This window comes from Rhinatrema bivittatum, chromosome 8 (assembly GCF_901001135.1).
Source record: "Rhinatrema bivittatum chromosome 8, aRhiBiv1.1, whole genome shotgun sequence".
NCBI classification, from domain to species: Eukaryota; Metazoa; Chordata; class Amphibia; order Gymnophiona; family Rhinatrematidae; genus Rhinatrema; species Rhinatrema bivittatum.
This window is the reverse complement of record NC_042622.1, coordinates 155017153-155032309: the sequence shown is the minus strand read 5'-3', so window position 1 is coordinate 155032309 and position 15157 is coordinate 155017153.

The following is a 15157-nucleotide window of genomic DNA, read 5'->3' as shown; positions in this document are numbered from 1 at the left end:
CTGCCAGGAATCCATGATCCCCAATCGTATAGTTTCTTTCCACTAGGGAAAATGTTTTAGAGAAGAGAGATCAAGGTAGAAGAGTCCCTTCATTATTATGTTGACTGAGGATAGCCCCTACACCAAGGGTAGAGGCATCTACCTCCACAATGAAGGGACATTCAGAGTTTGTTTGTCTCAGGCAAGGACCTTGAGAGAAAGTGAGTTTTAACATTTGCAAAGCGTACCTGATTTCCTGAGACCAGTTTCAAGTGTCAGCTCCTTTTTGGGACAAAGCCATAAGTGGAGCCACTAGGGTGGAGTATCCAGGAATGGACTAACAATAATAATTGGCAAATCCTAAGAAGCATAGTAATGCTCGAAGGCTGATTGGTTGGGGCCAATCCAGGATGGCTTTCTGTTTTGTGGGGTCCATCAGGATGCTAGTGCAAGAAACAATGTAGCTCAGAAATGGAAGTTTGTCTTATTTGAAGAGGCACTTTTCAAGTTTTGCATAGAGGTGGTGCTCCCGTAGATGAGGATATCATCTAAGTAAACCATGACATAGGAATAGAGAAAATCCTGGAAGATTTAGTTGACCATATTTTGAAACACGGCCGGAGCATTACAGAGCCCAAAAGGCATAATGAGGTATTGGTAATGTCCGTCACGAATATTGAAAGCTGTCTTCCACTCATCCCCTTGTTTGGTGCAAATGAGGTTATAGACTCCTCTCAAGTCTGGCTTGGTAAAGATTTTAGCACCTTGTAAGCAGTCAAAGAGTTCTGAGATGAGTAGCAATGGGTAATAGTATTGTGGCCTCTGTAGTTAATGCAAGGTAGAAGAGTCCCATCATTTTTAGCTACAAAGAAGAATCCTACTCCTGCAGGAGATGAGGAGGGCCGGATGAACCCCCTGGAGATATTGCCTTTAATATATTCACTCTTGGCCTCAATTTCCAGTGGTGACAATGGGAGACTCTCCCTCACAGAGGAACATTATCAAGGAGGGGTTCAATGGCACAATCATAAGGGCAGTGTGGTGGTAGTGTCTCTGCTCACTGCTTGAAGGACACATCAATGGAATCTACATACTGTGGAGGAAGTCTGGGCACCACAACCGCCTTGGCTAAACAAACTGGATGTGGGACAGATGCCAGGCAGGTGGTGAAATAAGAGGGACTCCATTGGCCTAGTTCCACTTGATCACAGGATAATGTTGCTGGAGCTATAGCAAGCCCAGAATAATGGGATTCACTGCTCAAGGGATCACCTGGAATAAGATGGTTTCTGAGTGGAGAAGACTAGTATGGAGAAGTAAGGGAATGGTCATCTCTGTGAGTTGGCCAGGAAGGGGGTCCCATAGATAGAGGAAATGGTCACGTGTTGTTTCAAGTGGATGGTAGGAATCTGGAATTGGTGAACCAGGGCTTGGTCTATAACGTTTCCTCCGGCTCCGGAGTTGAGAAAGTCTTCGGTGTGAAGCTGGGTTTCTCACGTGAAGATCGTGACAGGGACAAGAAGTTGAGGGAAGGAAGACAAAAGGCTCAGGTTTGCCTGGATTGATCCATTGGGAGCAGACTGCCCTGTAGTTTGAAGTGCATTCTGCACTGTTCAGAAACCCTCAGCACGCCTTAGGATCACCCATGTAGCAGGACGGTGCTGGAAGTTGGGGTATCAGTCTGGATATTACGGCGGCATTAGAGGAAGCAGCGGCTGTGATGGCAGAGATTGGCAATAGAGTCAGGGCATCCATGTGGATTGCCAGCTTTTCCAAGGTTGTGATAATCTGGTTCAGGAACCTCTGTTGTTCCTGGACTCATTGGGCTAGGCCTAGGATGACCTGAAGCAAGGATATGACCACTGAGTCCATTGTCTCAGTAACATGTAAAGACCCTTGTTGCTGTGGGGAGGTTGACTAAACCTACAGAGAAGGCCTTGTAGGTCCTCCACTACAGCTGGCAGGACTTCGTTGGTATGAGACTGGTTTAAGGCTTCACATATACCAGCCCCTTTCCCCCTAAGACCTGCTGGCCCCTCAGTTTCTGGGAGCCAGCAGGTCTTAGGTGTGTTTTGTGGAGTAGTAACGTGAGAAGTCCAGGTCGTGGCTAGGGTCTGAGGCAGGTGGCAGTTGAGGAAGTTATGTTCCAGGCTAAGGTCTAACTACACCCTCTCCTCTTCTCTCTCTTCCTGTATTCTTGATCTGTGGACCCTTAGAGTATCAGACTCTTGCCCTGGTGGACTCAGGGGCAGGAGGTAATTTCATTTTATGACGATTAGTGGAGTACTTGCGGATTCCCACTACCATCATGACGACTCCATTACTCCTATCTTCAATTCATGGAGAGCCCTTACCGGGCGAAGTAACCAAGCTCACTGAACCAGTATGTTTAGGGACCAGTGCTCTCCATTCTGAAACCATCTCCTTTGTTTTAAAGAAGGCCATGCACTCTATAGTACTGGGGCTACCATAGCTGCAGCAGCATATGCCTCAATTCAATTGGGCCACTCTGAAACTTTCACGTTGGGGTCCAGATTACCATGGTAAATGTCTGATGGAGGTCGCTCCTATACCCAGCATGCCAACTACCCCATTGATTCCTGGGTTGCCGCTTCAATATGCATCTTTTCAAGATGTATTTTCCAAGGAAGCTCCAGACATACTACCGCCACACAGACCCTATGACTGCGCCATCAATTTGAAGCCTAATACTGAACCATCCAAAGGACGGGTCTACCCTCTCTCCATGGTAGAAAATAAAGCCATGTCCGAATATATACAGGAGAACCTTCAAAAAGGCTTCATAAGACCTTCCAAGTCTCCTGCTGGTGCAGGCTTCTTCTTTGTGGGGAAGAAGGATGGAACGTTGCATCCATGTATAGGTTACAGAGGTCTAAACGATATCACTGTGATACCCCTTACCACTCATCTCAGAGCTATTTGATAGACTTCAGGGAGCCAAGATATTCTCCAAGCTTGATCTCAAGGGAGCCTACAACTTAGTTCGCATCTGCTCTGGCGATGAATGGAAGACAGCCTTCAATACCCAGGATGGTCATTTTGAATATCTAGTGATGCCCTTTGGCCTGTGCAATGCCCCGGCTGTCTTCCAAAACTTAATGAGCGACATTCTGTGGGACCTTCTCTACAAATGTGTCGTTGTTCAGCCTGGAGAAGAGACGGCTGAGGGGGGATATGATAGAGGTCTTTAAGATCATGAGAGGTCTTGAACGAGTAGATGTGAATCGGTTATTTACACTTTTGAAAAATAGAAGGACTAGGAGGCACTCCATGAAGTTAGCAAGTAGCACATTTAAGACTAATCGGAGAAAATTCTTTTTCACTCAACGCACAATAAAGCTCTGGAATTTGTTGCCAGAGGATATGGTTAGTGCAGTTAGTGTAGCTGGGTTCAAAATAGGTTTGGATAAGTTCTTGGAGGAGAAGTCCATTAACGGCTATTAATAAAATTTATTTAGGAAATAGCCAATGCTATTAATTGCATCAGTGGCATGGGATCTTCTTATTGTTTGGGTAATTGCCAGGTTCTTGTGGCCTGGTTTGGCCTCTGTTGGAAACAGGATGCTGGGCTTGATGGACCCTTGGTCTCACCCAGCATGGCATGTTCTTATGTTCTTAGAGGCAGGTGGCAAGTGAGAATAGACAGGGTACAGACTAAGGTCAGATCTGATAGTCAGTCAAAGGGCAGGCATGGAAGATACTGGAAGGACAAAGACACCAGGACAGGGAGGACGAGGCAAGCAGGGCTTGAAGAGATGAGGCAGGCAAGTAGGTCTTAGAGAGATGAGGCATGATCAGGAAGGCAGAATCAGGAATGCAGGATCGTCAGAGCAGCAACTAGACTTGCAGGGGGCTTCACGACTGGGGCTGGTGGGTTCCTGGGCAAGAGCAGTGGAAACAAAAAAAAAAGACATAAGTATGATTGCTAAGAAGTACACAAGTACTGTTTGGCATAAGCTGTGCACTTTGAATCAAACAATGTGAGCATCTTATATCAAAATATGTGGATATCTGTAGCAGACTTGACATTTACAGGTGACATGAACTTACCAACCCTGGCTTGTGTCGTGTCAAGGGCCTCATGCATCCTCTTGAAGATGTCTGGTCCCAGCCATTGAATAAGGCTGGGCTTCTTCATGGGGGTTAGGACTATCGGGCATGGGGCTCCTCCTCCCGTCTGGCACCGGTATCTGTTGCAGTTTTCCACCTTATTTTTCAGCTGTGTCTTTGTGTCATGGTAGCTGTGCCAGGATATAGCCTGGGCGATGGTGCGCCATATTTGGCCCTTGGCTGCCCTGGATGTCTTCGCTGCACAGTTCCCAAACAGTTGTAATGCTCAAGGACCCCGGCGATGAGCATCTCGCTGTTCCTGATGCTGAACTTGTATGCGCGAAGACGAGTCTGACCTGCTGCCTGGCTGCCAGCCATTTCCAGAGAGGTGACACATTCCTTGCTCTCGCTCCCATTCCCCGATCCCCTCCCTTCCTGCCCTCTTCCTTCACCTGCCCTTTCAATTCCTCCCTGCTCGGTCTAGCCCTATCCTGCCATCCTCCTCCCACCACACTCACCTGCCTATCCCCTTCCCCCTCCCACCTCCCACCTCCCACCTCCTCCTATCCCTTCCCTTCTCCCTATCTCTACTCCTGCCTCAACTCCTTCTCCTCCTACCATTCCTGCCCTCCTTCTCTCCCTCTTTCTCTCTCTCCTCTCCTCACACCTCTCCTCTCCTTTTTCTTCATGCCTTCCATGTTCCATCCTCTCCAGATCCTCACTTCTCCACCACTTCATACTCTGTCTCACTCTTCTGCACTCCTCCACCACTCTTCCACTCCTCCACCATTACTTCACCACCACACAAAGACAAATGGACAAACTTGACAAACACACGAAAACTTACACACACAGATAAAGACAAGAGACAAAGGTAAAGGTAAACAGATTATAACACTAAGCAACAGGACAACTCACTCAGAAATCGCTAAACTCCAACTCCATTAAACTCCTACCAAGAACTCACCTCTTCTCCTCTCTCTCCCACGCTTGACACACTCTCAGAGAGGCAGCTGCAGGAAGCTGGTATAAACAAAAAATAAAAATAATGTGAAAGATGTAAAATGATGCATGATGCACTAAAGTATTGCATGACGCGATAAATTATCTTGAATTGCACGAGTTACCTATGCGATGTGGTATATCAGAAATTTCCCTTACCACGCCCATTTTTTTTATCGCAGACACTAACACGCCATATTTTTGCTTTATTTATATTATTTTGATGATTCTAGGCCTTAATGATATATGGTAAGCATTGTAACCTGATATGGATATCATCCACCAGGCAAGATGTTGAGGCAATGGCAACAGCTAAATAAAGCAACTTCTAATAGCTGTGCTGTATCAGAGATTATCATTCATACCTATTCACACACTCTTTTCTTCCCTTTCTGTATTTCACTTCAATTTCTCTATAATATCTTAGAGAGACCTATGGGTTTTTTTTTTAAATCAACTCAATATAGTTTATGTTCTAAATTGTGTCATTGCAATAATGATTGGGTCAGATAGTAAATAATCAATACTGCTTTATTTTTTTCAATCCTCTTGAACAATCTTATAGACCAGTTTAGGAAAAACCAACCCTGTTATTCTCTTGGCACTTTTGGACTCACTCTGTAGGGTTTGTCAACATTGACTAAGTCCAGTCTTGGCACATGGAGTAAACAGGATATATCTTCCTTTTATAATTTGACCTTCATACAATTATAAATTCTGGGAGTAATAGAACTTCAGTGTTGAACATCTTTTATTATTATTCTCCCATTCACTGTTCTTTAAACCCACTGGCTATCAATGCTGATAAAAACAACGCTAATCGGCTTTTTAATTTAATTTTATCTCTCTAATCACTTCCTCTTACCTTTTTAGGTTACTGAATGGCTTAGAGGAATTCATACTCACACAAACACCTAAAAGTGTTCCTCACTATTTTCTGGTTTTTTGTGTGATTAACTAGGCCTCCGTGAGAATAGATATAAATTAATATTACAGCACAGAGAGTAGGAATAAATCAACAGAACCAAATAACGTTTACACAAAAAGAATTTGTAGAGACAGTCATAAACAATCAGAGCGTGTGATTTCTCACTTAAAAGTGGTTGCAAACTCCTACTAACCACCCAAATGTTGTACCACTCAACAATCTTTACTCATGGGTCTCTCTAAGTTTTTTGTAAAGTTTGGGTTTTTTTAAGTCTTTTTTCATTTTTGCATGTAAAAAAAGGTTCCAAAATGAATGACACCTATCTATACGCGCGACCCTTTGGAAGAGATTTTTTAGTCAAAAACGGATAAAACGGCCACAGTTTATACAAGCATGAACTTAAACATAAGCATACAGAAATACCTTCTGCAAACGTAACATTAACCTTTTATAAGACTGACACTACACCCTCACTCGCAAAGACTTCGTGCTGTTATCCCCCTCCCCACTTGCTGCTGCTTTCCCAGTGAGGCGGCCAGATCAAGATGGAGGCCTGGCACAAAGAAATGAATGAGGCCTGCCAGGACGGCCAGGGGGTGGGTGAGGCGGCAGCGCCTTGCACGGAGCGGCAGTGGCCACCTTGGCTTGCCAGTGGGTGCCACCTTCACGGAGCGGAAGGTTGGAGGGCTGCTGAATATTTATTGATACTGATTGCAACAGATCAAAAAGGTTTCTTTTTTATTGTCTGTGAGAACAGAGGCACCACTGCTCTTCATCCATCAAAGATCAGTGCAGCTCCCTCTTAGCATTCTAAACTCTCACTGTCTTATTTCTAAGGAGATTCCTACTTTCAGTGATGTCATTACCCAAAATAGTAGTTGTCTCATCTGTTTTGGCCATACAGCTCCATATATTTAAATTTAAACCAGTCAGCCCCGTGCACAGTATTGCGTTTGGCGGTACACAGACTGACCCCGTGAACCGCAGTCCTTACCTCAGGCGCCGGACTGGCCATGCTGCTCCCCAGCGCAGCCAAACTCCACCAGCACATCGCCAGACACCGCACGGCAGGATGCCACTGACAGCAAAGCATTGTGCCCCTCCTTAGACACGTGTGCACACGACCTCACCATATTTAAACGGACAACGGCAGGAAAGTCCCCGCAGCACCTAGTGATGATGTCACCACTGCTACCCTATATAGGGGCAGATCCCCAGAAGCAACTCACCACAGCAACAGGTCTAGCTACCGTGAGTAGTGCAGTTTGCTCCCCACCCTGATTCCAGCCTTCATCTCGGCCTCATTCCAGCCTTCGTCTCAGCCTCACTCCTGTCTTCATCTCTGCCTGTTCTAGTCCTTGTCTCTGCCTGTTCCAATCCTTGTCTGCCCAGCTTGCTTTGCCTGTCTGCCTCAGCCCCATTCATCCCTCTTTCTCTCCATTGGATGGACACCTGGTTTGACCCTTGCCTGGACCCCGGATATGTCGAATTGCCGCCTGCCTTTGACTGTTGCCTGGAGCCTGGATACGTCTCATCACCACCTGCCCTTCACTCTTGCCTGGACCCTGAATACTCCTATTTGCTGCTGACCTACAACTTTACCCTGGCCTTGGACCACGTCTCCTCTTCAGCAGAGACCCTCGCCTAAGTCCTGCTGGTGCTGGCACACAAAGGCTCAACCCGAGGGGAACGTGGACTGGTAAAGGTGAAGTTCCTGACAGGTCCCTGCTTCACCTGGCTCTGCCTGCTGATGGTGAGAACTTGCAGGGCTCCTCCCTGCAGGCAGAGCCAATCTTGCCTCAGCCCAAGGGTTCACGAACACAACAGGTTACTGAGGCCATGGACTCAGCAGACTTGACTTCACTCCAAGTCATCCCATGGTATAGCCTGCAGGCTGCAGGACCAGCAGGGGGCCTTGGAGCTCCTGGCCGCAGCAATGGACCATCTCACCACTCGCTTGGATGCCTTGACCACACTGGCTGCACCACCTCCATCCACACCAGTGCCACCACCAACTTTAGCACCCAGTCGGTTAGTTCAGCAGTTGCCAGCCCCACCCCAGTATCAGAGATTTCTCAATCAGAGCAGAATGCACTTTCAGCTACAGACTCCATTGTTCCCAATGTCCAAGCTAAACAATGAATATACTTTCACTACTTGATCGAACAGTACTGCCTGGGCTTCCTCCCTCTGGGACCGATGGGATCTACTTGACCTCCAGCCATTCATGGAGCAATTCCACTCAATTTTTGAGCAGCCAGGTAATGCAGCTGTGATGACTTCGGATCTACTCAATCTTTGCTAGGGCTCCCGAACATTGGGCGAGTACGCCATAAAATTTGACCTTGGCCTCTGAACTAAACTGGCAGGAGGACAGCTTAACCGCCTTCTTTCTAGAAGGCCTCTCAACTCTCTGGGAAAATTAAGGACAAGCTCGCTGCCTGGGAGATCCCCATTTCATCGGAGGCCCTCTTTGCCCTAACTGGCCAAATAGATCAGTGCTTATAGCAAAGGATCCAAGAGACCCGAATGGCACAGAGGAACTTTTCCATGGCACCTTGCTTTCTATGCCCACTTTCACCTGCTGCTACACTTTTGGTCTCTCTTTCTCTCTCCTCCTGAAGAACTGATGCAGCTGGGCCGCTGCCACCTAGCCCCAGAAGAGAGGCTCTAACGGAGACAACAGGGCCTCTGTCTCTACTGTGCAGCCCAAGGACTTCACCTGGCACAATGTCCTGAGAGATCGGGAAACATAAATGCCTAAGGTCCTTCGGGGGGATGACCCTAGGTCTTACTGTTCCGGCTCCGAAACTTCTCCTGTCAATCATGCTAGAACTGGGTCCCATGTGCTTCTCTACCCAGGCCTTTGTGGACTCCGGCTCTGGGGAAACTTTATATTGCAGGATCTGGTCAACCAACTCCAAATACCCACTGTCCATATGACTCCACCACTGATAATTTCCTCCATCCTCAGAGACCCTCTTCCAGGACAGGTGAGTCAGACCATGGTGCTCCCTCATCTTATGCACTGGCCTCTCGCACTTAGAGAAGATCAGCTTCCACGTGATCCCCAAAACCAATAATCCAATTATACTTGGCCTGCTGTGGCTCCAACAACACCAATCTCTCTTTGATTGGTCCGCTCTGGAACTTGCCTGCTGGGGCCATGGATGTACAGACTCCTGCTTGGTACCTGTGGAACTTCTTGTTTAGTGACCATGGCTTCTGCATTTCTGGGACGTCCCCCTTAATATGCAGATTACACAGATGTCTTTTTGAAGAAAAGTGCTGAAATCTTGCTGCCTCATCACACAATGATTTCGGCATAGAGCTCCTTCCTGGAGCTTTACCCCCATACGGATGGTTTTACCCCCTATCGCTGCCTGAGACCCAGGCTATGTCAACCTACATCCAAGAGAACCTGACTTATGGGTTTATCTGGCCTTCCTCTTCTCTGGCAGGAGCTGGTTTCTTCTTCGTTACAAAGAAAGATGGATCTCTCAGGCCATACATAGACTACTGCAGTCTGAATGCTATTACTAACATAACCCTTTACTTCTGAGGGACATCTCCTCTAAAGGCACACAAAATTATTTAGATTGTTTGGGGCTATTTTTTCCCCTCCACTTGTAATACCCCAAGGGTGAGTTCTTTCAGTGGGGGAAAGCACATGCTTATGGCCCAGGCGGTGAGATGACCTCCTTTCTGGAGTGCAGCTGATTAGTGTAATTCTGAGGCTGATCAGGACAATAAGTGCAGGACACAGGATTAGGTGTTCAAAATTAACTTTTCTGATTTAGTGAAAAGGTAATCAATGTCCAAGGGATGTAAATGTCTGTACAAATGAGTGTCCCCTCTCTTTCTTTGTGTAAGTGCTGCACTCCAGGTTGCAGGAGAATTCCTAACTCCCTTTAAGTGAGAGATTAGTGGTCCCCTACTCTTGAAGGGTCCCGGGCTGTGACAGATTCCTGTTGAATTTTCACAGTCCTACCTGGATCCAGCAGACTTCACACCATGACCCAGCCTGTGCCTATATGAACATAAGAACATAAGATATGCTCTGCTGGGTCAGACCAAGGGTCCATCAAGCCCAGCATCCTGTTTCCAACAGAGGCCAAAACCAGGCCACAAGAGCTTGGCAAGTTACCCAAACATAAGATAGATCACAAGGTACTATTGTTTATTAATTACTATCATAGCAGTTTATGTATTTATCCTCTAGAAACTTATCCAAACCTTTTTTAAACTCAGATACACTATCTGCTGTAACCACATCCTCTGGCAATGAATTCCAGAGCTTAACTATGCGCTGAGTGAAAAAGAATTTTCTTTGATTTGTTTTAAATAAGCTACTTGCTAACTTCATGGAGTTTCCCCTGGCCTTTCTGTTATCTGAAAGAGTAAATAACTGATTTACATTAACTTGTTCAAGTCCTTTTATGATTTTGTAGACTTCTATCACATCCCGCCTCAGTCGTCTCTTCTCCAAACTGAACAGCCCTAACTTCTTTAGCCTTTCCTCATAGGGCAGCCGTTCCGTGCCCCTTATCATTTTGGTTGCCCGTCTCTGCACTTTCTCCAGTGCAGCTATTTCCTTTTTGAGATGCAGTGACTAGAACTGCACACAGTGTTCAAGGTGCAGTCTCACTATGGAGCGATACAGCAGCATTATGACATCCTCTGTTTTATTTTCCATTCCCTTCTTAACAAACTCGCTTTACATCACTACAAGAACTCCACACTAAAATCAAAAAGGGATTACTATGCGAGCAAAATACATGACCTTGTATTTGATGCAAAAGCTCTTTTCGCTTACGTATCCAACCTGACTCACATCAACACTCCAGATATACCCATAGACCTAGCTCAATCCAAAGCCGAGGAATTAGCTACTTTCTTCCAAGATAAAATATCTAACCTACTAAAGCGATTGACCCCTAGTAACAATCCTATCACCGCTGACCTACAGATACTAAACAAAGGAACCTCCTTGGAATCTTTCGAACCCATCACAGCCTCTGACATCCTTCTGTTACTTATGAAAATGAAACCCTCCTCCCACCCCTTCGATCACTTACCTACAAAGCTCCTCCTTCTTATACCGGAAACAATCTCCAAAACCCTGGCAGATATCATAAACTGCTCATTATCCCAGGGAATTTTCCCAGAAGAACTTAAACTAGCTTCTCTAAAACCACTCTTAAAGAAACCCAATCTTGACCATAAAGACCCCAACAACTTTCGCCCGATTTCAAACCTTCCTTTTATTGCCAAGATAATGGAAAAGCTGGTCAATACTCAACTCTCCAACTACATTGAAGACCACAAAATACTTTACCCCTCTCAATATGGATTCCGTAAAGCATCAAGCACGGAAACTCTACTCATATCCCTGACTGACAACATCATCATGGGACTAGACAAAGGCCAATCCTTCTTACTCATCCTTCTAGACCTTTCGGCTGCGTTTGATACTGTCAACCATTCGACCCTCCTCAACCAACTGTCGAACATAGGAATATCAGGAACTGCCCTATCATGGTTCAACTCATTCCTCAGCAACAGAGGATATAAGGTAAAGATCCACAACAAGGAATCTTCCCGACATTCCTCATCTTTAGGAGTTCCTCAGGGCTCCTCCCTCTCACCCACACTCTTTAATATTTACCTCCTTCCGCTCTGTCAACTACTAACCCGCCTGAAACTAATCCACTTCCTATACGCGGACGACGTGCAGATCCTGATCCCTATCAATGAAACCATTGCCAAAACTCTTGAATTCTGGGAACTCTGTCTTAAAGAAATCAATCTCCTCTTATCGAATTTAAACTTGATATTAAATTCGGCTAAGACGGAACTTCTGATCATCTCACCTGACAATAGTAACCCACTTCTGAGTCTTCCAACCAACCCACCTACCACCCAAACAAGGGACTTAGGAATAATTATCGACAACCATCTCAACTTAAAATCGTTCATCAAACAAACAACTAAAGATGGATTCTACAAACTCCAAGTACTTAAAAGAATCAAACCGCTCCTGCACGTTAGAGACTTCAGAATGGTACTTCAAGCAGTTATCTTTTCTAAGATAGACTACTGCAACTCTATCTTACCTGGTCTTCCTTCCGCTTCCATCAAACCCCTTCAGATGCTCCAGAACACAGCTGCGAGAATTCTGACCAACACCAGGAGAAGAGATCACATCTCACCCATTCTCAAGAACCTGCACTGGTTGCCTATACACTTCAGAATCATCCACAAATCCATCACTATTATCCACAAGGCCATACATCACCAAACAACGCTCGATTTACAAATTCCTCTCAGACAACACACTTCCACCAGGCCCATCAGAGAAGCCTACAAAGGATCACTCCATGTCCCCCAAACCAAAACCACTCACTACCTAACTTTCAGAGACCGAGCCTTTTCCACAGCCGGCCCTTCATTATGGAACTCTATCCCTCCGGAGCTGAGACAAGAACCATGCCTACCGTCTTTTAGAAAAAGGCTTAAGACTTGGCTATTTAAACAAGCCTTCCCAGACCCGATCTAAATGATAGTAATTTTACAAGAGACAGCAAACTATACAATAGATTTCATATCATAATGTAAATAATGTAAATATTTTAATCTCTTCCGTTCGTCTCTCTTATTCTAATTTCTCTTCCCAGTTTTAAGACCCTGTTGTAATGTAACTTTTGTTCTCCTTGCACTTGTTTTTCGTTTCTTGTTCTCACCCCTTGTTTTATGTAAACCGGCATGATGTGGTTTCTAATCATGAATGCCGGTATAGAAAAACGCTAAATAAATAAATAAATAAATAAACAATTCCTAACATTTTGTTTGCTTTTTTGATCGCCACAGCACACTGGGCTGATGATTTCAATGTATTATCCACTTTGACACCTAGATCTCTTTCCTGGGTGGTAACTCTTAAGATAGAACCTAATATTGTGTAACTACAGCAAGGGGTATTTTTCCCTATATGCATCACTTTGCACTTGTCCACGTTAAATTTCATCTGCCATTTGGAAGCCCAGTCTTCCAGTCTCGCAAGATCCTCCTGCAATTCATCACAATCCACTTCAGATTTAACTACTCTTCATAATTTTGTGTCATCTGCAAATGTTATCACCTCACTTGTTGTACCCCCTTTCCAGATCATCTACCATATAAATGGGCTTGGACCGACGTGCCGCAAATGCGCAGTAGAGAGCAGCTGTACTGCGCATGCACAAGAGCACGTCGGTCAGAGGGCAGCAACATGGTGCTGGGAAAAAATGGAGCAGCAGAGGGCTGCTTGGAAGCGGCAACGAGGAGCAGTGGCGACGGCGGCGGCAGCACCGAAGGTCTTGGGGGGTCTCTCTCTCTCGCGCGGGGAGAAGCAGCGGCGGTGGCACAGACACAGAAATGGGAGGTCTCCGGGAGTCTCTCTCGCACGCGTGCCTCATCACTGAGCGTCAGGCGGCCAGCAACGAGCCCGGTGGAGAGGCATGCGCGCGAGAGAGAGAGACCCCCGGAGACCTCCCATGGAGCAGTGGTGGCGGTATCTAAGAGTCAGGCGGGCCAGCAACGAGCCCGGTGGTGAGGCGCGCGTTCTGGATAAGAGAAGAAGAGGGAGTGGAGGAGGGCTGAGGGAGAGGGTCGGGGTTGTGGAGGAGGTGGGAGGGGAAGGAAGAGGATGTGAGTAAGTGGGGAGGGTAAAGTTGTGGAGTACAGAAAAAGGGAGTGGAGGAGGGCTGAGGGAGAGAGAAGGGGTTGAGGAGGTGGGAGGGGAAGGAAAGGGAAGATGAGAAGGGATGGAAGGAAGAGGATGTGAGTAAGTGGGAAGGGTGGAGTGGAGGAGGGCTGAGGGAGGAGAGGGAGAAGGGGAAGGAAAGGGAAGGGAAGGTGAGAGGGGGAAGGAAAAGGGAAGAGGATATGACTGAACAAGTGGGAAGGGTAAGAAGTTTTGGAGAAGAGAAAAAAGAGTGGAGGAGGGCTGGGAGAGGGAAGGGGTTGTAGATGAGGTGAGAGGGGAAGGAAAGGAAAGATGAGAGGGGATGAAAGGAAAGGTGAGAGGGGATGGAAGGAAAAGGGAAGTTGTGGAGAACAGAGCGGCTCTAACCGTGCCGGTCTGACCGATGGAATCTCGCCCGTTTTAACGGGCTTAACTGCTAGTTTATAAATATATTAAAAAGCACCGGTCCAAGTACAGATCCCGGCAGCACTCACTATTTACCTTTTTCCACTGTGAAAACTGACCATTTAATCCTATGCTCTGTTTCCTGTCTTTTAACCAACTTGCAATCCACAAAAGGACATCTCCTCCTATCCTATGACTTTTTAGTTTTCTTAGAAGCCTCTCAAGTAGGACTTTGTCGAACGCCTTCTGAAAATCCAAAATCACCACATCTGCTAATTCACCTTTGTCCATGTGTTTATTCATCCCTTCAGAAAAATGTAGGAGATTTGTGAGGCAAGACTTCCCTTGGGTAAATCCATGCTGGCTGTGTCCCATCAAACCATGTCTATCTAAATGTTTTGTGATTTTATTCTTTATAACAGTTTCCACAAATTTTCCCGGCACTGAAGTCAGGCTCATCTACTACTGGTTATGTATCCAGCATACCTTGTCTACTCACTACCTATAGTCTCTCTCTACAGCTCAACAACCTAGAGATCACAGTCCCAGTATCTGAAGGACTTCAGCCCTGCCGGGCACATCAGCTCACTACTGCCACCTCTGGTGGTTCTACTAACCTGTCTAATAAAAGAACTATCTGTGTCTGTCTCCATAATCCAGCCTAGCCGGAGGTCCCTCTCAGGATATCCTCCTGGGGGTGCTGTCATCTGCCATCGGCCCAAGGATTCACCAATTTACATTAAGTGTTTATTCCTTACACTACTGAGCGGTATTATACAGCCTGCCACTCTGTGGGAGCCAACCCACAATAGATCATTAACTCCGCCTACGGAATATTACAAATTGCTAGCTCCTCTCCTTGGCAGGGTGATCCATAACAGATTGCTACTCCTCCCCTTTGGCGGGGTGATTTATAACAGATTGCTAACTCTGCCCCTCTGGGGAGCAGATCCACAACAGATTGCTAACTCCAGTGAATCCGGCTAAAAGTATTGGAGAAGAATTGGAGAAACTAACTCCAGTGAATCCGGCTAAAAGTATTGGAG